Here is a 23,905-nt window from a genome sequence, read left to right as displayed (position 1 = left end):
CTTCGCGAAGGAATGAGCTTGTTTTAGTAATTTGAACACCAAAAGAATTACTGTAAATAAGTGGAGAATTGAAAGTGCTTATGCCCTGCTTCTTACAGATGCCTTTAATAACATCTAGGTGCAAACTAAATAAAGCACTAAGTTTTGTGGGGTATTTTGGGGGTATTTTTGTTTTCTTTACCGCAAGGAATTACTTGAAGCTGTGGAAGAATTTATGCATATGGGCATAGAATTGCTTTTTGCCATGGAAATTAAGGGTAAATGTATGTAACTCCTCACTGTATAAATGGCACTAGGGACAATATATTTGAAGGTGACGGACACTTGGTATTGGGTCAGTATCTCCTAGTTCACAATTACAAAACGGTGTCCAATAAGTGCCGAAACCCGGGATTGAACCAGGGACCTTTAGATCTTCAGTCTAACGCTCTCCCAACTGAGCTATTTCGGCTACCCCCTGGCTAACTTTGTCTCAGCTACTCCCTTTAAATAGTCTTTTCTTAACAACCTCTTCCATTTCAGAAAGAAAAAAGAAAAATTTTTGCCTTGTTTTCTGAAAATGTAACGTATTTCCCATTTCAAAAATAATTGTACCAACAAAAACTCAGGCAATGGGGAAACATACTCAAAGTTTCCTGAGTATGATAGGAAGAACAAAAAAACAGTGATAAAAGAAAATTTATGTATTGTTCTTAAGGATACGAATTGGATAGCTATAGGGGTGTGGTGATTCAGAGCTTCCTGTTGGAATGGTAAGCTTCCTAGATACATAAGACAACATCATTTGGGATCATTTCTAGCTTGACGCTTAAATATCTTTTACTCTTTCAGTCGTTTTTTATTCCTTTCTATTCTATTAAGGTATAAGTTATATACAGTAAAGTACCCAAATCTTAAGTGTACAGCGTGTTGATTTTTACAAGTTTACACCCCTTTGTCACCATGCATGCTCCCTCCTGCTCCCTCTGATTTGATACCCCCGCAAAGTAAGCCACTGTTCTGAACTCTTTCACTATATCTACTGTCATTTGTTTTTAAACTTTTACAATGAATCAGGTAGACTCCACATTCTTATGTCTGGCTTCTTTCACTCAATATTGTCTTTGAGATTCACCTATGTTTTCTAAAGTAGTTAAAAGCAGTTTGTTCCTATGTATCGACTTCCATTTTATGGATATACTACAATTTACTTACCCATTCTGAAGTCGATGGACATTTGGTTTTCAATTTAGGGTTATTATAAAAAGCACTGAACCTTCCTGTGCATGGTTTTAGGTGAACATAATCACTGATTTATTAGATAGATACATAGGTGGAATTGCTGGTCTATAGGATATATGTATGTTTAACTTTATTAGGTGCTGCTAAACTGTTTTCCAAAATGCACGTACCAGTTCTCACTACTGAAAACAATGTATGAGGCTTCTGGTTGCTTCACAGCCTAGCCACTACTGGGTATTGTTATTTTAATTTTAGCTACTCAGGCCAGGATGTAGTGATAGGTCTTTGTGATCTTGACTTGCATTTTTGATGACTATGATATTTTGCATCTTCCTATATGCTTTTCCCCATTTAAAAACTTGGGTTGATTGCCAGTTTTTACAAAATTGATTTGTAGTTCATTACGTATTGTGAATGCAAGTCCTTTGTCAGGTATACGTGTTGCAAATATCTTCTAATTTGTGGCACACCTTTAGTTCTCCTAATTTTGTATTTTGAACTTTTCAGTTTTAATGAAGTCCAATTGGACTTTTAATGAAGTCCAATCTTTACAGTTAGTGCTTTTTTGCATCCTAGTTCAGAAATATTTGCCTACACTAAAGTCATGAAGCTATTCTATGTTTTCTTCTAGAAGTTTAAGTATTTTACTTTTAACATTTAAGTTTATATTCCATTTTCAATTTATATATGGTGTGAGATAAGGATTGAAATCATTTTCTTTACTGTATGATTTCAATTGACCCAGCATTGTTTATTGAAAAGTCAATCTTTTCCCCACTGAATTGCAATGTCTCCTTGTCATCAAACAGGGAACTGCATACGTGTTTTTTCTTTCCTAGGCTCTCTATTCTGTCCCATTGGTATATGTCTGTCTTTACACCAATATTACACTGTCTTAATTTTTTTAACTTAAAAATAAGTAATAATATCTGATAATATAGGGGCTCAGTTTTGTTTTTCTCACTTTGGATTACCATAGCTATTCTGGATTTTTAAAAAATTATTATTTCAATATAAATGTTAGAATCAACTGTCAATTTCCACCTCCCACTCTCCCCCAAAATCCTGCTAGCAGTTTTTTGTTTGTTTTTGTTTTTTGTTTTTTTGGCGATGCATAAAATCTATAAGTAAGTTTGGGGAGAATTAATATTTTAGCAAGATTGGATTTTTCTGGCCAGGACCATGGTAGATTCCTCCATTCAAGTCTTTAATTTCTCTCAACAATGTTTGGAAGTTTTCAGTGTTGAAGTGTTGTTTTAAAAGATTAACTGCTCTGCATTTGATGTTTAACAATGCTATTTTACATGGCATTTCTTCTTAAATTTCATTTTCTGATTGCTTATCGTTAGTATAGAGACATGCCATTTATTTTTGTATATCCACCTTATATACAGTAAATTTGCTAGATCTACTTATTAATGATAATTGTTAGTAGATCATTTGGATTTGTATGTATGCTATCATGTCAGTGTGATCAATGCTGGTTTTACTTCTTTCTAGGCTTTATACTTTTTTTCCCCTTACCTGTTGTTTAGAACATCCAGTACAATACTGAATAGAGGTTACTATGGTGGACAGTCCTGTCTTTTTCCTAATCTCAAAGAAAGCTTTCAATATTTCACCATTGCATAAGGTTAGTTGTAGGGTTTTTTCCCCTGAATACTCTTTTAGATTAAAGAAGATACCTTTATTCCTAGTTTGTATAAATTGTAATTATGAATGGGGATTGAACCTTATTAAATAATTTTTCTGCATCTATTGAGATATACATATAATTTTTTTCCTTTAAAATTCAGTGTGGTAATGTATATTGCTTTTTACAGGCTAAACCAAATATTCTTAAATTTACAGAATGAGTTCCATGTGGTCATAATAGATTATTCTTTTAATATGTTGCTGGATTCAATTTACCAATATTTAGAATTTTTCATCTATTTCCCTGAGATATATTGACCTGAAATTTTCTAGTTTTATAATGTCCTAGTCAAGTTTTGATATCAGGATCATGCTAACTTCATCAGGTAAGCTGGGAAGCTTCCCTTTTATATTATCTGGAAGAATTTGTGTACAATTTGTATTATTTCTTTCTTAAATATTTGGAAGAATTCACCAGTGAGCTATATTGACCTAAAGTTTAATTTGTAGGAAAATTTCATATTAGAGATTCTATTTCTCTGATTGATATAGGACAGATCAGATTTTCTATTTCTTCTTATGTCAGCTATGGCAAATTGCATTTTTCACTCTGTGACAAATCGTTTCATCTAAATCATTAACTTCATTGGCAAAAAGATGTTAATATTTTTGCTTTGTTGATTTTTTTCTATTGTGTATTAGCTTTCATTTCAATGGATATCTCCTCTTATTTTTAGCATCTTCTTCATTTTACTTTCTTAGAATTAATTTGCTCTTGTTTATCTAGCTTCTTTTGATGAAAGCTTAAATATTTGATTTTCAACCTTCTCTTTTTAACATATACGTTTAAAGACATGAATTTGCCTCTCAACACTGCTCTAATTACACCTCAGCACTTTTAATATGTCATATTTTCATTATCATTCAATTCTACCTATTTTATATTTTCCATTTGATTTCTTATTTGTTCCCAGTGTTATTTAGAAATGTGTTCTTTGCTTAATTTCCAAACAGTGGGAGATTTTCTAGATACATTCATTGATTTATAATTTAATTCCACTGTGATGTGAGAGTATATACTACATAACTTAAGTCTTTGGAGATTTTGTTCATGGTTCATTATATGGTCTATTTTGATATATGTTCCAGGTACATTTGAAAGTAATATGCATTCTAACACTGTTCTATATATTGTTTTAGACATGTCAATTTGGTGAGGTTGGCTAATCATGCAGTTTAAATTTTCACATCTTTACTAGGTCTAGTTTGTTCTTGTTCCTTGAATTTCCTGAGCATTTTTTGTTTGTTTGTTTGTTTGTTTTACCCTGACAGATGTTTGTCTCTTTAGCTGTGGAAGACTGTAGGAGATGACGTGCTGGCCCTCAGATATTTTGAGTTTTTAGTCTCCTATCTCCTACAGCTTCAAATCTAGCAAACATCTTGAAAGGGAGAGCAGCTGTGTGTACAAGATAGAGGCCTGTCTCTAGCTGGACTTTCTGTTTTAAACAGTATGATTATGGAAGATTTTACTCTGTCCTTAGAAGCCTTTGGCCAAACTCCCCAAGTATGCTTGTATAGTCCCCCAATCTATCAAGTGTCTCATTAGGGAAACTAATCATATTTGGGGCTCCTGTAGTTTCTAAATTATCATGTCAGCTCCCTTAACCAACGAAATCCTTTCGGGTTTCTCTTTCCTCCAGAACAGTCCTTTTACAAGCTAATCTCAGTATGTTACAAAACAAAAGAAAAAAATCCAGTTAATATAAGCTCACCACAGAAGGGTTTACCATTCTCTGAAACTCAAATTCATACAGTCTTCATTGCTTCCATAACACTCCCATGTTTTACAAATATGATGTTTGTAATTGTGATTCATCTCACCTTCTTTCTTGTTGTAGTGGGAGTTTTAGGATTTCGTGTCCTACATAATTTTTCTCAGAGGCAGAAGTTAAGCTCAAATTTCATATTAAGGGGCTTGAATTTAGGGCCTCATCTTAAAAGAACTAAAGCATTACCCAGCATACTACCCACGTTAGCCACAGCAAAGACACAGTCTTTGTCTTTATCAAGAAGAAAGAGCTCGGATACTTGATGTGGACATTATTAGAACCCACTGATCCTAATTAAATTATTTCTTACACTATTTTACATAGAAAAGTGCTATCACAACTATTTGAAAATGGAAATACAATATTTAGAAATGTTTAGTTGTTGTAATTAAAGCCTAATTAACTGAACACCATGAATAATGAGAAATCCCAAAGGCAGTACCTACTGCACCATTAACAACAATAACATTCTAATCTATAAATAGGAGTCGTTTTATATATATATATATATATATATATATATATATATATATAATATATTGTATATAAGTGCAAAGACAACACATGGGAAATGTCCACAAGGGAAATTCATTCATTAGAGACTCAGTGTGCAGGTATTTATTGGTAGCTGCCTAGCATGCACCAGAACTCCCAGAAGGAAAGTGTTCAGGATAAACCATATTGTTTGCACAGTTTAGGCAGAGTGAGCCACTTGTGTCATTTAAGAAATGGTGGGAACTATTTCAAAATCTTAGTTTCCAGATGCCAGCTAAGGGCCCATCTTGCAAGCTAATCTTTCTAAGAATAGCAATCTCAGGCTTCTATGTTAACCCTTTTCTGTACAATCCCCTTAAAAGTAACTAGACCCAGAGATAAATATTTTCTATTCATCTGATTGAGATTTCCGAGCAATTCCCAATGTAAATAACTTCACCTGTAACTCGTCTACTATTCCCTATAAAAATCTAAAGCAAACCACTTTGCAGAGACACTGATCTTTGAATCTGGAGTTCTCTCCTGAATGCAATAGCCCGCATAAAATAAATCTCATTTATCTGGGTTTCGTCTTTGAGAGTTTGTTGCCATGAGTCATAGCCCACCTCAGACACCCATCTTTTCCATCCAGGCACCAGGTCTTCGCACGCCTGCTGTGGCCCTTTCCTGACTGGCAATTTGGAGATCGCTCAGTGAGTCCAGCTCCTGGACCCTGTGCTCCAGACATGTGTCAGTTGTAGCATGGTAAGGATTTGATTTTGGTTCCTTGTTTGAGCACTATTTTGGTTTGGTTTTGTTGCCAGTTTTTGTTTACCTTTGGCATTTGGGGTTAAAATATAAAATCCACCCCTCAACCCTCACCATTACATGCTTTTGCATTATGATAACAATTCAGTTCATTACCTCCTAAAATGGCAGAATTTAACTACTAGGACACTCTTTTTATTATGTCTTGATTATTTAAGAAAACAAAGTCTTTCCACTTTCGAAACAGTTAAGGTTATTTATAATTACATTACCTCCTATGTTTACTTTTTTAACTAGACTCTATTCTTTAGAGAATTTTTAGGTTTACATAAAAACTGAGCAGAAAATACAGAGACTTCCTATATACCATCTTTTCCCCACTTCGGAGTTTCCCCGATTCTTAACATCTTGCATTAGTGTGATACATTTGTTACAATGGATGAACCAATACTGGTACATTATTACTAGCTAAAGTCTATAGTTTACAGTAGGGTTTGCTCTTTGTGTTGTACAGTTCTATGGATTTTGACTAATGCATAATGTCACGTATCCATCATTATAATGTCATGCAGAATAGTTTCACTGCCCTAAAAATCTCCTGTGCTCCATTTATTCATCCCTCACACAAGCCACCAACCCCTGGCAACCATCAACCTTTTTCACTGTCTCTATAGCCTTTTCCAGAATGTTCAATAGTTGGAATCATACAATATGTAGCTTTTTCAGACTGACTTCTTTCACTTAGCTATACACATGTAATGTTCCTCCATGTCTTTTGCATGGTTTGATAGCTCATTTCTTTATCGTGCTGAATAATATTTCATTGTATGGGTGTACCACCGTTTATTCATTCACTTAACAAAGGACATCTTGGTTGCTTCCACATTTTGACAATTACGAATAAAGCTGCTATAAATGTCTGTGTGCAGATATTCGTGTGGACATAGGTTTTCAATGCATTTGGGTAAACACAAATGTGTGCAATTGTTGGATCATCTGGAAAGACGATGTTTAGTTTTGTAAGAAACTGTCAAACGTCTTCCAAAGTGGTTGTGCCATTTTGCATCCCCACTAACAATGAGTGAGTCTCTGTCTCCACAGCCTCAAGAGCATTTGATGTCAGTCATTTGGGTTTTAGCCTACTAAAAGGTATGTAGTGATATCTCGTTGTATTAATCTACAAATCCTTAAATATATATGTTCAACATCTTTTCATACATTTACTTGCCACCTGTAGTTCTTCTTTGATGAAATGTCTATTCAGATCTTTTGTCCATTTAAAAATTGGGTTGTTTACCTATTGCTAAGTTTTAAGAGTTCTTTGCGTATGGTGGATATTGGTCCTTTATCAGACATGTGTTTTGCAAATATCTTCTCCAGTCTGTGGTATATCTTTTCATTCTCTTTGCATGGGCTTTCACAGAGCAGATTTTAATTTTAATGGAGTCAAATTTATCACTTTTTTTCTTTCACCGATCATACTCTTGGTGTAGCATCTAAAAAAGTCATTGTCATGGGAGTTCCCTGGTTGTCTAGTGGTTAAGATTCAGCATTTTCACTGCCCTGGCCCAGGTTCAATCCCTGGTTAGGGAACTGAGATCCCGTAAGCCATGCAGCATGGCAAAAAGTCATCACCAAACCCTAGGTCTGCTAGATTTTCTCCTATGTTATCTAGAGAAGTTTTATATTTTACATTTAGGTCTGGTCTATCATCTACTTGAACTAATTTTTGTGACGTAGGATCTGTGCCTAGACTGTTTTTTGTTTTGTTTTGTTTTGTTTTGGCATATGGATGTTTAGCTGTTCCTGAATCATCTGTTGAAAACACTGTCTTTTCTCTATTAAGTTGTCTTTGCTCCTTTGTCAAAGATCAGTTGACTATATTGGTTTAGATCTATATCTGGACTCTCTATTCTGTTCCATTGATCTATTTGTTTATTCTTTCACCAGTACCATACTGTCTTGATCACTGTAGTTTTATAACTAATCTTGAAGTTGGATAATGTCAGACCTCCAACCTTGTTCTTCAGCATCCTGTTGGCTATTCTGGATCTTTTGTCTTTCCATATATACTTTAGAATCAGTTTATCAATACACATAAAGTAACTTGCTGGGATTTTAACTGTATCTTTTGAAGAATTAGCTCATTCAATCTAAGTAATCAAATTTGTGGGCATAAATAATAATATGTAATATTCCTTTATTATCTGGTACTCGTGGCCCCTCTTTCACTTCTAATATTAGTAATTTTGTGTTCTTTTTTTTCTTTGTTAACCTGGCTAAAGGTTTATCAATTTTATTGATCTTTTCACAGAACAAGCTTATGGTTTTGTTGATTTTTTTCATTAATTTCCTGTTTTCAATTTGATCGATTTCAGTTCTAAAGTTCAATTTTTACAGTCATTTCTTTTCTTCTTCTTCCCTCGAATTTAATTTAGCTCTTCTTGCTTCCTCTGGTGGAAGCTTATTGATTTTAGATATTTCTCTCTTTTTTTTTCTCATATATGCATTCAGTGTCTATTTCCCTTTAAACACTACTTTCTCTACATCCCACAACTTTTGATAAGTTGTATTTTAATTTTTATTAGTTCAAAATATTTTGGAGAAACTCAGTTCAACCCAAAACACAGAAGGAATATATAAAGGTAAAATCAAATATTTTATTTTTATTTTTAAAATCAATCTAACAGATAACAGTTTGCTAAAAATAATAGCAACAATGTATTCACTGATTATAACTTATAGATAATTGAAATGAATAACAACAATGTTATAATTGATGGGAGGAAGGAATTGGGAAAATTCTGTTATGAGGTATTTGTACTACCCATGAAGTTGTGTAGTGTTATTTGAAAGAGTATTTAGATTAGTTATAAATATAAATTGTGAGCTCCCCTAGTTTCTGGTGGTTTGCTGGCGATCTTTGGTGTTCCTTGGCTTGTAAATGCACTACTCCAATCTCTGCCTTCCTCTTCACAAGGCATTCTCCCTGTGTTCATGTCTGCTTCCAAATTTCCCCTTATTATAAGGAGATGTCATATTGGTTTTACTGGATTAGGATTCCCCTCCTCTCCAGTATAAGTTCATCCTAACTTAATTAATCTGCATTTATCCACACTACATCTGCAATTATCTTATTTCCAAATAAGACCACATTCTGAAATACTGGAGGTTAGGGCTTCAACATATGAATTTGGAGCAGAGGAAACACAATTCAACTGATAACAATGTAGTTGTATCTTGTCTTTTTATTCACTCTGATAGTCTTTGTTCTTTATTAGTGTATTTAGAACATTTATATTTAATGTGACTATTGCTATTGTTGGATTAATATCTACCATATTTGTAACTACTTTCTATTCATTTTCCTATTCTTTGTTTTATTCTTTGTCTTCCACTCTGTTTCTGCCTTCTCTGGGTTTAATTGAGCATTTTATAGATTCTTTTTTCTCTCCTCTTAGCATGTCAATTAGAGTTTATGTACTGGATACTCCAACTAGTACTGGCTCCAGCTGTGAGCTTTTGCTCCTGGGCTTCTACCGGCTGGTAACTGTGATTCATGGGATCTGCCTCTCTCTCCTGTTTTTTTTGTCAGCATGTTTCCCTGTGACTCAATTCTCTGATATATCTAAGAAGAGTTGTTAGTTTTTAGTTTTTCTTAGCTTTCCTGTTGTTGTGAGGTAGGGAGTGATGGCTTACAAACTTTTTACAATTGGGGTAGAAACTTGAAGTCCTCTATGTCTACTTTTAAAATCTTATTGTCACTTTGATTAACTAGGCAGCCAAGTATCATTTTCCAGTAATATGTGATCCTGTTTAATTAGGTGTTCAAAATATCTGACAACTTTTGACATTTTTCTTCCTCAAATCAAGTCCTAATGTACATCATTTGCAGCTAAAACTGGCTTTGAGATTTCCCAGAAGGCCCTAGAAAAAGAGGTAAAAAGAGAGGTGCTAGAAAGAGTTTAATTTATTTGATATATTACTATATATATATTGCATGGGAAGCATTGTCAAATTGGAAGAGGTATTTAGCTCTCTACTTGGAGTTAGTCAAACAACAAAGTCCCCTTGACTGTCCTCACTTCTGACACTATTTGCAAGTTTGGGGAGGGTTCCCAAAAACACCTTTGGGTTTGATAATTCACTAAAAGAATTCACAGAACTCACCAAAAGCTATTATGCTCACTGGCTATGACTTATTACAGAAAAAGGATACAAGTTAAAATCAGCCAAAAGGAGAGACATATAGTGTAGATTCTGGCAGGGTTCTAAATATAAGACTTTCCTTGTCCTCAGGATGAGTTACCCTCCTGATGTCGATGTGTGACAATACACACAGACTATTGCTAGCTCAGGAATATCACCCAACCTTCCTTGTCCAGAATTTTTATTGGCGCTTCATTACATAGGCATGAGTGATTGACTACCCACATGCTTGAACTCACTCGCTAGGCTGACTGATACTGAGTGAACCGAAGCCCTCCCTGTAAATCACATGGTTGGTTTTTCTGACATGGCTACAGAGAATGGCCAACCCCACCACCCCCCGCCCCCCAAATACACTACTATTAGATGTGATATAGATTACCTCCCAAAAGCTGAGGGCAAAGGCCAGACCTCTCTTTGGGCGTGGCCAAATTTTTCTCTACATGGGAAGGGATGGGCTCCTCCCCAGACCCTCACCTAGAATGGTATCTGGCAAAGAGAATGCGAATAATTCTATTTTTCCAAGAAACTAATAACATAAATGAGTAGCCTGTACTGAGGGGAACTGGTTGGCTGGGGATAGGAATAGGGAGGGCCTTTATACATAAAATATTTTGAACCATATGAATATATTATGTATACAAAAAATTTGAAAATTAACAAAGTAGTTATATGAAATATAATTTGGACATGCCAGAGACACAAAAGTAGGCCATATTTATGTTATAGATAAAATCACTTGGAGACCCTTTAAGGATACAAATCTTTTCAGCTTGCATCAGCAACAGAAACGGAAACTGGGGAGAAATAAATAGTAAAGAAACCCAAAAGGTCAAAATGGTAAGAAAAGTTTCTTGTTCCACTATTATATAAGACACTATAATTCTATAAATAGTCTAAAAAATTATTGGAGTATTCTTATATGAAGAGGAAAAAATTTTAAGCAGAATATTTAACTCTTTTTCATAATAGTATGAGATCTACAGTAGTTATTTACCCTACGATGGGGCTAAAACAAACTCATTTCGAATTCTAATTATTAGCCAAACATATATGTTAGTCCTTTATTTGGCAGAAGCATATATCAACTCTAGAAAAACCTTGAGTAACAGTGTTCAAAATGTCCAATAATTTCATCTGGAACAACCAAAAAGAAACACGTTGTTTTTCCTTCTCATCATTCCCATCCAAACCACCTTATCTTTTCCTTCTTCTTTTCCTATCCTCCTCTTCTATCCAAAGTTCTGACTTTATTCCACTGTACAGTTTTGAGACTCTATTGATATTTTTGAGGTATTACTAAGTGTCACATACAGGACTACTTAATTGAAAAAAAATTTTTTTAAATAAAGTCATGGCAATTGTCCTTGATAAGCAAACTAGTAGGAAGACAGTTGTATGTGTAAATACATCGTTTTAACAATGAGATAAATGTGAATTTAATATTACAAATTATCTATTAGTAAGAAGAAATAAATTATCAGATTTTTTTTCTGGGCCATGAAGTATGAGTAGACGTCTGTCACATGGACAAGAGGAAGATGAGCATTATCGGTGGAGAAAAGAGCTTAAGAGGTCTTTTTTATTTGCACTGGCAAATCTCTTTTCTGACCTCAGATCTTTACATTCCTTTAGTGAAAGAAACTGCAAGACAAAACAAAACTCTCTTGCTAATGTTGCTCATTTCCCAGAGCTGAAATTTAACCTTTATTTTGCCAAAATGAATAAATTAAATCAATACAATAAACTTTCACCCTAAGCAGTGAGAACGGGGTAAGACAAAAGAGTGCTGTAAAGGAAGCAGAGACCTCCACGAAACCACAGGCGGAAAAATTATGTGAGAGTTACAATCTCTTCAGTCAGCAGCTGAGCTGGGCGCTAAATAAACAAGCAATGAAGATGCAGTCCCTGTCTCCCCCAAGGAGCTTATGACCCAATAAATGAGAGCGAATTAAGATAAGACTGAACTAATACATCAAGTGCCTGGCACAGCATATGTAGCTCACCGGAGAGCGTGAGATCCAAACTGTGGAGGTGGAGCTCTCATCACGTCCTGAGGACAGACAAGTGATCTCCAATGGAAGAAGTAGAAGCAAATGAAAAGGAGGAGCAAAGAAGTTTCAGGGCAGAAGAGGAGTATTTGCCATAGGAGGAGGCCTTCGGGAACACTGACTGTGAGCACAGTAATATTGAGAGATATTAAGGAGGTAAGATAGAACTGAGAAGACTCAGGAACAGATAAATATGGGGAGTGTGGAGAAGCCGGGAATCAAAAATGATTCTGTGCTACAGAGATCAGCACAGTGTTAAGCTAAGTAAAAGAAATCTAACACAAATGGCTACAAACCGTATCATTTTATTTACATGAGATTCTAGAAAAGGACATATTATGGTGATAGAAAGCAGATCACTGGTGGCCAGAGGCAGGAGTGTAGGGAGATGATGGACTACCAAAGAGCAGGAGGAAACTTTTTAGGGGAAAGGTGCTGTTCCCCATGTTAAATGCAGTGCTATGTGTACAATGGTATATAACTATTGTGGTAGGCAAATGAGAGCTCCCCAAAAGAGGTCCACACCATAGTCCCCAGAACCTGTGAATGTGCTTCCTTACATGGCAAAAGGGTCTTTGCAGATGTGATTAAGGTAAGGATCTTAAAACAAGGAGGTTACCCCGGATTATCCAAGTGGGCTTGATATAATCATAGGGTCCTTAAAGATAGGAGAGAGAAGCATAAGAAGATGAGAGTCAGAGAAGATGTGACAGCAGAAGCAGAGATCAGAGTGATGCAGTTGCTGGCTTTGAAGATGAATGGGGCCAATGGCCAAGGAATGTGGGCAGCCTCTAGAAGCTAGAAAAAGCAAGAAAAGAATTCTCTGTGAGAATTTTCAGAAGGAACACAGACCTGCCAACAGCTTGATTTTAGTCGAGTGAGAGCCATTTTGGACTTCTGACCTACAGAACTGCAAGACAATAATTTTGTGCTAAGCCACTAAGTTTGTGCTAATTTGTTACAGCAGCAATAGGAAATTAATACAATTATCAAAATTAATCAAACTGTACACTTAAAATGGGTGAATCTTATTGTACATACATGTCTTACTAAAAAGGAAATGTTAGAGAACTGTATCTCTGTTTTCTGTTTTGAACAGCTCCGCAGAAGCTGGTGTGATCAGAGTCATTTCAGAGTTCTAAAATCAAGCCATGGAAACCAGGGACAACCCCAGCCCTTGACTGGTCTGAGATTCCTACAGGAAACATGAATAGCCCCTGGAGACACCTTTGTGCCTCTGGCAACTTTACTTTCACACTGTTTCCTCAACCGTCGTTTGGTCACTGTCTTAACTAGTGTTATAAAATATCATGTCACGCATTAGCTTTTAAGAATCATTGAAGAGGCTTTTCTGTTTAAATATTCAGTAAGTCCCTTACATACAAACGAGTTCCCTTGGAAGAGTGCATCTGTAAGTCCAATTTGTTCCGAAGTCCAACAAAGTTAGCCTAGGTACCCAACTAACACAATCGGCTACATGGTACTGTACTGTAATAGGTTTATAATACTTTTCACACAAATAATACATAAAAAACAAACACACACACAAAAAATTTAATCTTACAGTACAGTACCTTGAAAAGTACAGTCCAACAGCCGGCACACAGGGGCTGGCACTGAGTGAACAGGCAAGAAGAGTTATGAATGGAGGAGGGAGAGGAGGTGGGAGATAGTAGAGTTGAAGGATCATCAGCGATAGGAGACAGAGGGCAAGCTGCAATTTCACTAATGCCTGACGTTGATGGCTCAGGTTCTGGTTCCTAGCTGGATTCAATTCTATCTACCCTCTTGAAAAAAACGATCCAGTGATATCTGGGTAGTAGCCCTTTTTTTCTCGTCGTAGATGACACGGTAGCACTGGATTGCATTCTGAACGGCTGCTGCAACCTTCGTGCACCGTTCTACCTTCAGGTCCCGTGCCTCAAAACTAACAGTGCCTCCTCAAAGAAAGAAAATCCCCTTGCCATTGCCTGCATCCTGAATCTCTTTGGTTCTTCAGTTACTTCTTCCTCTTGTCTCTCTTCGTCCTTTCTCTAAGCCTCCAATTCCTGGTGCTTGTTAGCAGTACCATCTACATCACCACTGCTTTTATGCTTGCCTCCAGACATCCTGGGCTTGAAATAAAGAGACTGTACTGCCGTACTCTGTACAGTACTGTACAGTAAAGTACACAAAAACACACCTACTTGTAGCGGATACACGCACATGACAAGGTATGCCAGACACGTGGACTAACTTATGTGGTTGGATGTGCAAACACACATTCGCATCTTTGAAAGCTCGCCTCTTGAAGGTTCGTATGTAGGGGACTTACTGGAGCGACCTCTGTTCCTTGTTCTCCTCTAACTATGCTCATGGGGCCATTCCCACGTCTAGGCTTTTGCATTTGTTCTTACCTCTGCCTCCACCTCTTTCAACATATATATCCAAGACTTTCTCCCGTATTTCCTTCAGGTTTCTGCTCAAATGTCACTTGCTTAGAGAGGCCTTCTCTAACAACCTTACCTCATATAGCACTCCCAGCATAATCCCTGTTATCCCTGATCCCTCTTATACTATTTTTGTTTTTCTCTATAAAACGTATCATCACTTTGTCTAACTGTATATTTATATTTACTTGTTCGTTGTTTATTTCTCCCTACTAGAACTTAGATTCCAGAAAGCAGAGGCTGATTTTTTAAATTTTACTGCAGTAATCTCAGCACCTAGAGTGGATCTGGCAAAAAGCAGGCATCAGGTGTTTGTTGAATGACTGCCTTTGAGATACAGTGCACAGGAGAGGGAGTGGATTTGAAGTTGATGATTATCCCATGCGTTGATGTTGCAGATCTGTGTAAATTTCTGGACAAAAACGTCCTGTAAGCAGTAGTATGCATAGGTCTGGATTCAAATGCGAGGACTGGATGGGAAAGAAATATTACAATCATCAGTATTTAGAGAGATGTTGTAATCAAGGGAATGAATATAATACAAAGAATGTGTATATCATTAGATGAGAAAAAAGCTGAGATGGAACCGTGGGATATATCCATATGTAAGAGACAGAAGAGGAGGGCCCTGTGAGACACTGAAATCCAGGAGAAACTGGTTAAAAGCAGAGCAACATTCAATCATTTATTTCAGACACAGCGTCAGGATGAATGTCATTTTCCCAAACAAAGCCGTTTATTTTCTGATTAAATTAGGAAGAGATACATACATAGCCACCTATGTTTCACTGCTGGGGGAAATTATTTTCTGTTCCCCAGTCTGGTTTATGTAAAGTAGGCGGTGGAGCCTGACTCAAAGCACATGTATGTTTCAAAGATGGAGTTCAGCAACCTCACTGCAAATCTTGTGGAACTCAAAGCTAAGATGCCTGACAGCAGCTTCCGCAAATCCGTGAGCCCCGGTGACAGCTGCACGAAATTGCAGAGCACAAGACCCAGGTTTTCCTCCTCCTTGCTCAGTCCCCAAGGATCTGAGAAATGGTATTTTAAAAGGAGCGAGGAAAGGGTGGGGGAGACTCATCTGAGGCTGTACAACCTGACTTTAAATTCTCCTGATTGAGGAGAATCGAATCTGCTTGAATATGTTCAATCTGCCTCCTTTTGGCTTGTGATTTCTTCCTATGTTTGAAATATGACCAAATATCCTCCTTAATCATGGAATATCTGCATTCTCACCATGGAAAATGTAATAACCTCTTTTCAGCTTTTTCTTTAAAGAAGAGGAACAGAAAGCAGTAGAATGAAAAGAGACTGGAATCTTAAAGGGCAGAAAACATGCTCCAGGTGAGGCTCGAACTCACAACCTCGGCATCACCCGCACATATACTGCTGTATAAGTACCGCGCGCTAACCGATTGCGCCACTGGAGCATGCTTTCTTTGCATTCTCGGTGCGCGCTCTACAGAGTCAAGAGCGACAGGCGCGCTCTGTCCCCGAGACAAGCTGGAGCTGGAGCGCGCGACACTGCTAGGGACCCTCTTCACCCCTACCCTCCTCCACCGCGGCTACCCTGGCGAATAAAACACGCTTTGTTCGAGACACTTTCATCTTTCGCGGAAGCGTGTATGTGATCCTTCCTCTACGCCAGCGGAAATCAGCATTTCCCCGGGATCCGGGGGTGCTCCTTTTAGAAGCCCCGAGAGAAGGCTGAGGAGAAAGAGCGAGCGGACTCTAGCTCTTCCTCGCCTTGACCCCAATAAGAGAACGATATCCATGGAAGACAAGGGCTATTTAGCTGAGGCAGAGCATCACCGCGCACCGCCTGGCTGGTCCGTGATGCTTCCTACCAGATGGAGGACGCCGAGAAGCCGAGACAGCCCAGCCCTCACTCCGCGAGTCTCCCAGCACCCGCCGCGCTCCTGGAGGGACTACCCGCATCGCTGTCCAGCACCTCCAGGTTGCGCCTCCCGGTTCCCCCAAATCCTCCCCGAGCCTGCCTGAAAACCGCATTCGAAGTCATACAGCCAGCTGGTCCGGCATCTCTTGCGGGAAAAGCCAGAGTGGTAACCGCTCCTTTGTGGCGCGTGTTACAGAAATCAAGGCGGTGCCCACCACCCCTAATCCCACCCTGCTCCTCCACCTGTTTTGACCTTCTTTAGAGGTTCATTGCAGATAGTTTGCCTCTGCGATCTAATGCCCACCCAGTATCCTCGTTTCCTGCCTGGGGTATCTAATTATAAAGGCTAGTTTTGTTTATTTGTGTGTTTGCTGGCTTGTTTTTGGCGTGGGGAAATCGCAGCTGTCACATACACACGAGATATGAAACCTTTTGGCTTTTATGGAATAATTCCTGTCAGAGAAAAGGAGAATTGTGTAAAGAAGGGAATAGTCTATTCCTGACCACAGAGTACTTAACAAACAGGACAGAGAGTAATAGACCAGTGAGCAAATTTCTCCATACTGACGCATGAAGGGATGTGAGGGCAGAAGTGTTTCCACATCTCGGTGTCTATTGCATTACTGAATTGGGATCTTTACATACACCTTAAAGTGAGGAGCAGTGAGAAGCGATATAGACTCTTTAGTAATGACCATCTCACCACACGATCTCCTCCTACATTCCCACCACACAGTCCTAGAGAGAGACCGAGATCTGCCTGAACCTCTAGAGGTCATTCCATCTAAATAACAATAGCAGCCACTAGTTGGATCGAGCTTATCATGGGCCAGGCACTGTTCTGAGTGATTTATATAAACCTCATAAGAGCACTCATGGTGCTGTGTTCCAAGTCTGGATCTAGGTAAGAAGAACCAGTATCTAGGGAATTACTGTTCTTAAGAGATGAAAACTTACAAGACTCACAGTATGTCACTGGATATTAAACTGACTTTCATTAACACAACATAGGCATTATAATGGAGAAAAATGTTGATAGAAAGCTAAGTGCTTTTAATTGTTAATATTAACACACACACACACACACACACACACACATTCTGATCTCTGCCTACTCTTCCATGGAAGGCCAGCCTGTATGGACCACAGCATGGGCTCCCCTGCCCTGTGACTTCAGCTTTGAGTTTCATTTGTGGGAGCACTTAGCAGGAAACCAGAATGAGAGAAGACAGAGAGGTTGGAGTATTTATTTATCTGGATCCCTTTCTCTGGGTCAACTTCGTTCATCAAAGTGGACATTTCCTTCAAGCTCCAGATAAATACCAGAAGTGAAATTGCTGGATCATATAGCAGTTCTAGTTTTAATTTTTTAAGAAGCCTCCATGCTGTTTTCCATAGTGACTACACCAATTTACATTTCCACCAAGGGTGCAGACGGGTTCCCTTTTTTTCACATCTTCACCAACATTTGTAATTTCTTGTCTTTTTGATAATAGCTCCATCTTTTAATTGGGGTATTTAGACCATTAATATTCAGAGTGATTATTGATATAGTTAGGTTAATATTTACGAATTCATTATTGCTTTCTATTTGTTGCCCTTGTTCTTTTTTCCTACGTTTGTCATCTTACACTTTTTCTGACTTTTGAGGTTTTAATTGAGCATTTATATGATTCTATTTTCTCTCCTGTCAGCATATCAGTTATACTTCTTTTACTTTTTTTTAGTGGTTGCCCTAGAGTTTGCAATATACATTTGCAGCTAATCCAAGTCTACTTTCAAATAACACTATACCACATCATGAATAGTGTGAGTACCTTATAATAACAAAATAATCCCAATTCGTCTCTCCTGTACCTTGTATCATTGCTGTCATTCATGTCACATATATGTAAACATACATAAGCAAATACATATACATATGATATACAAATAAGCATACATGAGCAAATACTTTGTTTACACTATTATTTTGAACAAACTGTTATATGGCATATCAATTAAGAATAAGAAAAATACAGGGTTTTATTTTACCTTCACGTATTCCTTCTTCAGTACTCTTTGTCTATGTAGACCTGAGTTTCTGACCTATATTTTTTCCTTCTCTCTTAAGAAGTTCTTTTAGCATTTTTTTGCAAGGCAAGTCTACTAGCAACAAATCCCCTAAATTTTTGTTGGTCTTTTTTTAATTTATTGGCTGTATTGTGTCTTCGTTGCTGCACGCGAGCTTTCTCTAGTTGTGGTGAGCGTGGGCTACTCTTCACTGTGGTGCACGGACTTCTCATTGTGATGGCTTCTCTTCTTGTGGAGCACGGGCTCTAGTCACGTGGGTTTCAGTAGTTGTGGCACGTAGGCTCAGTAGTTGTGGCTTGCGGGCTCTAGAGCACAGGCTCAGTAGTTGTGGCTTATGGGCTTAGTTGCTCTGCGCCATGTGGGATCTTCCCGGACCAGGGCTCAAACCTGTGTCACCTGCATGGGCAAGCGGATTCTTAACCACTGCACCATCAGCGAAACCCAGAAGTCTTTCTTTCTTGCTTGCTTCTGAAGGATAATTTTGCAGAGTACAGAATTCTGGGTTGGTGGGGTTTTTTCTCTCAACACTTTATATATTTCACTTCATTCTCTTCTTGCTTGCATGGTTTCTGAGGAGAAGTTGGATGTAATTCTTATCTCTGTTCCTCTATGGGTAGGGTGTTTTATCCTCTGGCTTCTTTCAGGACTTCTTCTTTATCTTTGATTTTCTGTAGTTTAAAAATGATATACCTACTTGTAGTCTCCTTGTTATGTATTCTTGGTGTTCTCTGAGCTTCCTCAACGTGTGGTTTGGTGTCTGACATTAATTTTAGGGAAAGCCTCAGTCATTATTGTTTCAAACATTTCTTCTGTTTCTTTTTCTCTTCTCTTTCTGGTATTGCCATTACTTACACGTTACACCTTTTGTAGTTGTCCTACAGTCCTTGAATACTCTGTTCTGTTTTATTCAGCCTTTATTCTCTTTGCTCTTTCAGTTTTTGAGGTTTCTATTGATATATCCTCTAGCTCAGAGATTCTTTCCTCAGCTGTGTGCAGTCTACTTAAAAGCCATTGAAGGCATTCTATATTTCCATTATAGTGTTTTTTTGTCTCTAGCATTTCTCTTCTTCCTTCCTTCCTCCCTCCCTCCCTCCCTTTCTCTCTCTCTTTCTGTTTCTTTCTTTCAATTTCCATCTCTTTGCTTACATTGTCCTTCTGTTCTTGCATGCTGTTTACTTTATGCATTGGCCCCCTTAGAATATTAATCATAGTTGTTTTGCATTCCTGGTCTGATCATTCCAACATTCCCGCTATGGTGTCTGTCTTTTCAAGTGTCTTTTTGGTTTTTGGTTTTTGCCTTCTGGTATGCCTTGTAATTTTTTCTTGATAGCCAGACATGATGTGCTGAGTAGAAGGGACTGCTGTAAATAGACCTTTAGTAATGTGGTGGCGAGGTGTGGGGGGCAGGGAAGTGTTCTATAGTCATATGATTAGGTCAGTGACCTTTTAGTGAGTCTACGCATCTGGACTGTGAACTTCACAAAATTTCTGTTTTTTTCTCCCCCGACCCCCAACCCCGGCCCTTAGATGGGATAGGATGATTAGATTGGGCTGGCATTGGGCATTTTCCTTCTCCCATATAGAAGGCTAGAACTGACTGAAATAGAGTATTTCCCCTCCCCCAAGTCAATATGGCTCTGCTAATACCCCATCAGGTTAGGCTCTGGTTAACTAGTTTCTCCCAAGAGCAGGCCTTTTATAGATGGACAGAGTCTTCTGGTGTATTTCAAAATAGTTCTTCTTTTTTTTTTTCCTCTGCCAGTATTATGAAAAAATTTTTCTCCAATATTTACTGTGAGAACTTGGTTGAACTCCTGGCAGTAAATCTCACAATATTGTTAGGGCCCCCTGTGACTGAGTTCCCCTGGAGTTTTTAACTCTCAGAGTTGTCCACATTGAGCCTCCAGAAATTCATAAATTACAGTTCAGGTTTTCTTCCCAGTGCTCGTTCCCCGGCAGTTTCTGGCCATGGGTCTCTGCTTGGTAGGTTTGTGACTCGTATGCACCAGTTTGTCTCTCCAATCTTGCCAGTAAGGGTTTGCCCTGTATTCTCCTCTCTCTTAAGGATTCAAGAAGAGTTGTTGGTTTTTAGTCTGTTCAGCTTTTTGATTGTTGCTAGGACAGGGCGGAGACTTCCAAGCTGTTTACCTGAGGAACTGGAAACCATGTGTTGCGTTTTTTAAATTACTGAATATGGTGCCACGTAATTAACAGCTTTTTACCAGTGTGTGCCAAAATCAAGGTCCCTGAAGTTCAGTGGATAAACTGCAAATATTATAGACATTAACACTGTAAAGTTATTACAAAGATGGTTTTAATTTTCCGTATTATTTCCTTTTAACACCAGGCTAAATAATTTCCTGATAATGTCATCTGTCTACAGAGTGCATGCAGGTTTGGAAATGTGGCATTCACTCATTCATTTTTAAAAAATGTATTCACACATATTTGAATTCCAACTTGCTGTGGTGATACAGCTCTAAACAAGGCTTGGTTTCGACTATCAATAAGTGTCAATTTAGAAGAAAAAGAGAAAAAAATACATCAATTATTTAGTAGATATTATCCAATATATGCTATAATAAAGGTGTACAAATGGTGCTATGAAAAGACACCTCTCACCTAGATTGAAGGTAAAGTGATACATGAGCTGAATTCTGAAAGATGAGTAGGGCTTAGCTAGAAGAAGGGATGGAGGCATATTTCAAGCAGAGAGAGTGGTATTCATGAAGCTATGCAAAGCATAAAAAACTCTGAAGACTGAGGAACGACCAGAGTCCCCAGTTGCAAGAAACAGACAGCTACTCTGGTTGATTTTAATAAAAACGAATCATCTGTGCCTGTCCTGCATCTTTAGCAATTTACAATAAAATTTTCAAACATGATACAATATAAAGTGTGTTGGATTGTTTCAAGAATCCAAAGTACTTTTTGAGGAATGTATCTGTGACTTTGGGGTATTATTATATTATTAATTATTTAATACAAATGTGGTATATGGAAATTCCATCATTTTAATCTTTGATGTAGATTATTGATTTTAGCAATTTATGTTAGCCATTCAGAAGTGATCAGGGGTTTGCTTTTGCAGACAGCTAATTCCAATAATGAGATCATAAATTGAGACCGGGAAGATTAGTTGCTTCCTACTTAGGTTGAATCTTCATCAGCACTGTGTTACTTTCTTTGTTCTTCTCTATAAACTGACCTTGGTTCCTTGGCTTTCAGGTAACTTTTATGCCTCCTAAGGTGTTTGCAAACTCACCACACTCTGGTTACATTTCTTCAGCTCGGCTTAATTCAATAGTTACTGAGCACCCACTAGGTTCCACACTCTGCAAGGCTCTGAGATACAATGTCAAACAAGATATGACTCCTGCATTCAGGGGAGCTTAAAGTCCATTAGGTAAGTATGATAAAATCGATAATTACAATATCTCTTTAGGCTTATAGCACCCAAGTTAGTCAGGACTGTACGTTGCAATTTATTGAATCCCAATAAAAATTACTGATAGTTTATCAGCCAGCTTATATTGGTATTAATTGTGTTGGTGGCACTTCGAGGAAGGTTTTCATACCTGAATTTCAGGTATCATCAAGAACTCAGATGGCACAGCAGCTTTATTTCTGTTGTGTAATTCCTTTTTTACTTGAAAAGGTCCATTTTTTGTTCTAGGTTTTGGTGTCAAGGATAACCGAAACTCACCCCTTAGAAATACATCTCTTAATTAAAGTCTGCGCGAGATGGAAAACCAATGCTTCCAAGGCCCCGGTGAGATTCGAACTCACGACCCCTGGTTTACGAGACCAGTGCTCTAACCCCTGAGCTACGGAGCCCGGGTTGATAAAATTTCCACTCCTTTTCCTAAAGCAGATTATAGGCTGAGATCTTTAGGTTTTTGTTTTGATTGGTTTCTAGAAAATTTGACGCTCTGCCCTCATCCCCTTTTCGATTTTCTGGGCTGTGGTCAAACAAATTCCCTCACTCTCTGATAGTTTTAATATCCCGTTCGAGTCGCTTTTGTCAAAGGAAGTACAAGACCCTTAAATCACCTCTGAGAGTTTTGTTTGAATCCAGAGCCTCCGAGGGTCAGAGGTTGCACGTTGACGGGAGTGGGGAATAAACAGCTAGCCCACCAGCCAAGATGCGGAGGTTGGGGTGAGAGCTACTGGGTCACTTGATTTTAGTTACAGCCACGCCCGGTGCTCTGCAGTACCTTTCGCACCGATTGAAGCCCAGATATTCCAGACTTCAGTTCTTAGAGCCTTGGGGGAAAGCAGGCAAGATCTGTCTCAAATTCCCCGATATCAGCTATCAGAAGAGAGACTGAGGGGTGAGGGTAATGATGAGGCCAGCAGGAAGAAGGAAATTGAGTGACCTCCCGGGAACAGAAGCCGAGGAGAGGCTCTGCATTTTGTAGCCTAGTCCTTGAGGCTGGAATACGTTTTGGAGCCTCAACCCGGGGCGTAAAGAAAGGGCCATGTTTCTCCTCCACCGCGCGTCGCTGAAATCCAAATAGAAAAGTTCTGTCCAAAGGAGCTGTGGCAAAGATACCAGAAAATTGTTAATTTCCACCCGGGTAAAGGGGCTGTGAGGGTCACCAAAAGAAAAAAAAAAATCTGTATAGCGACTCAGCTCACACAAGCAACAACCATAACGTACAGAGAGCCGGTAAAGAAGAAAACTCAACCACAAATCCTAGGTCTCCTGTCCCAAGTCAGAGGCCCTGTGCACCTGAAACAAAGCAAGGACTGTTTTCCTGTCTACTTTCAGGATTTGATAGCTGGCTAATAAAGAAACAATGGCTCTTAATTACAAACAAAAAGCAAAACCAAAACACCTCGACTACTGACAAATACAAGTAACATTAAAACAACTCAGCAAAATAAGATTTATTGGTGGAGAAGTGGGGAGTCCAGTCTCTATGCATCTGTCCCAACCTGGAATACAGTTCTCCCATAACCCAGAGGAGAGGCTGCAGTCTCTGAAAAGCCAGCCCGCCAGCTCTCTAAAAGGTCTCCCAGGGTAAAAAATAACACACTCTACCTCCCACTCACCAAAGTCATATACAGGCAAAACAATGCCCTTGTGACCTGGAGTGTCATAAATGCAAATAATAGGGAAACGCAGCAAAAAAAGAAACGGGGTATTAAAGAAGTTGAGAGCGAGGGGAGTGAAGGAAATTGAGGTCGATTTTATCACTGCTACTCATCAGTGCTTCCTAAACGTCTCTGGACTCAAGGCCTGCCTCCTGCCTTCCAGAGGAGCCAGTTTGTTCAGATCCTCCAAAATCCTAAACTTGCCTGTGCAGAAGGGCC

General features: G+C 38.4%; 3 non-coding genes across 3 annotated transcripts; all 3 read right to left on the bottom strand.

Annotated features, from left to right (window-relative positions):
- Positions 1-378: 378 nt before the first annotated feature.
- TRNAF-GAA (transfer RNA phenylalanine (anticodon GAA)) lies at positions 379-451 on the bottom strand. The gene has a single exon. It is a non-coding gene; the product is annotated as a tRNA-Phe (tRNA).
- A 15,501-nt stretch (positions 452-15,952) lies between these two features.
- Positions 15,953-16,046, bottom strand: TRNAI-UAU (transfer RNA isoleucine (anticodon UAU)). Its single transcript has 2 exons — positions 16,009-16,046; positions 15,953-15,988 (listed from the first exon to the last, which is right to left on the bottom strand). It is a non-coding gene; the product is annotated as a tRNA-Ile (tRNA).
- Positions 16,047-22,350: 6,304 nt separating this feature from the next.
- Positions 22,351-22,423, bottom strand: TRNAT-CGU (transfer RNA threonine (anticodon CGU)). Its single transcript has one exon. It is a non-coding gene; the product is annotated as a tRNA-Thr (tRNA).
- Between the last annotated feature and the right edge of the window lie 1,482 nt (positions 22,424-23,905).

The sequence above is a fragment of the Delphinapterus leucas genome, chromosome 10, assembly GCF_059928025.1.
Source record: "Delphinapterus leucas isolate spDelLeu-1000000601 "Yukka" chromosome 10, BTC_Dleu_Yukka2, whole genome shotgun sequence".
NCBI lineage: Eukaryota > Metazoa > Chordata > Mammalia > Artiodactyla > Monodontidae > Delphinapterus > Delphinapterus leucas.
This window is presented reverse-complemented; position numbering and strand designations above follow the sequence as displayed.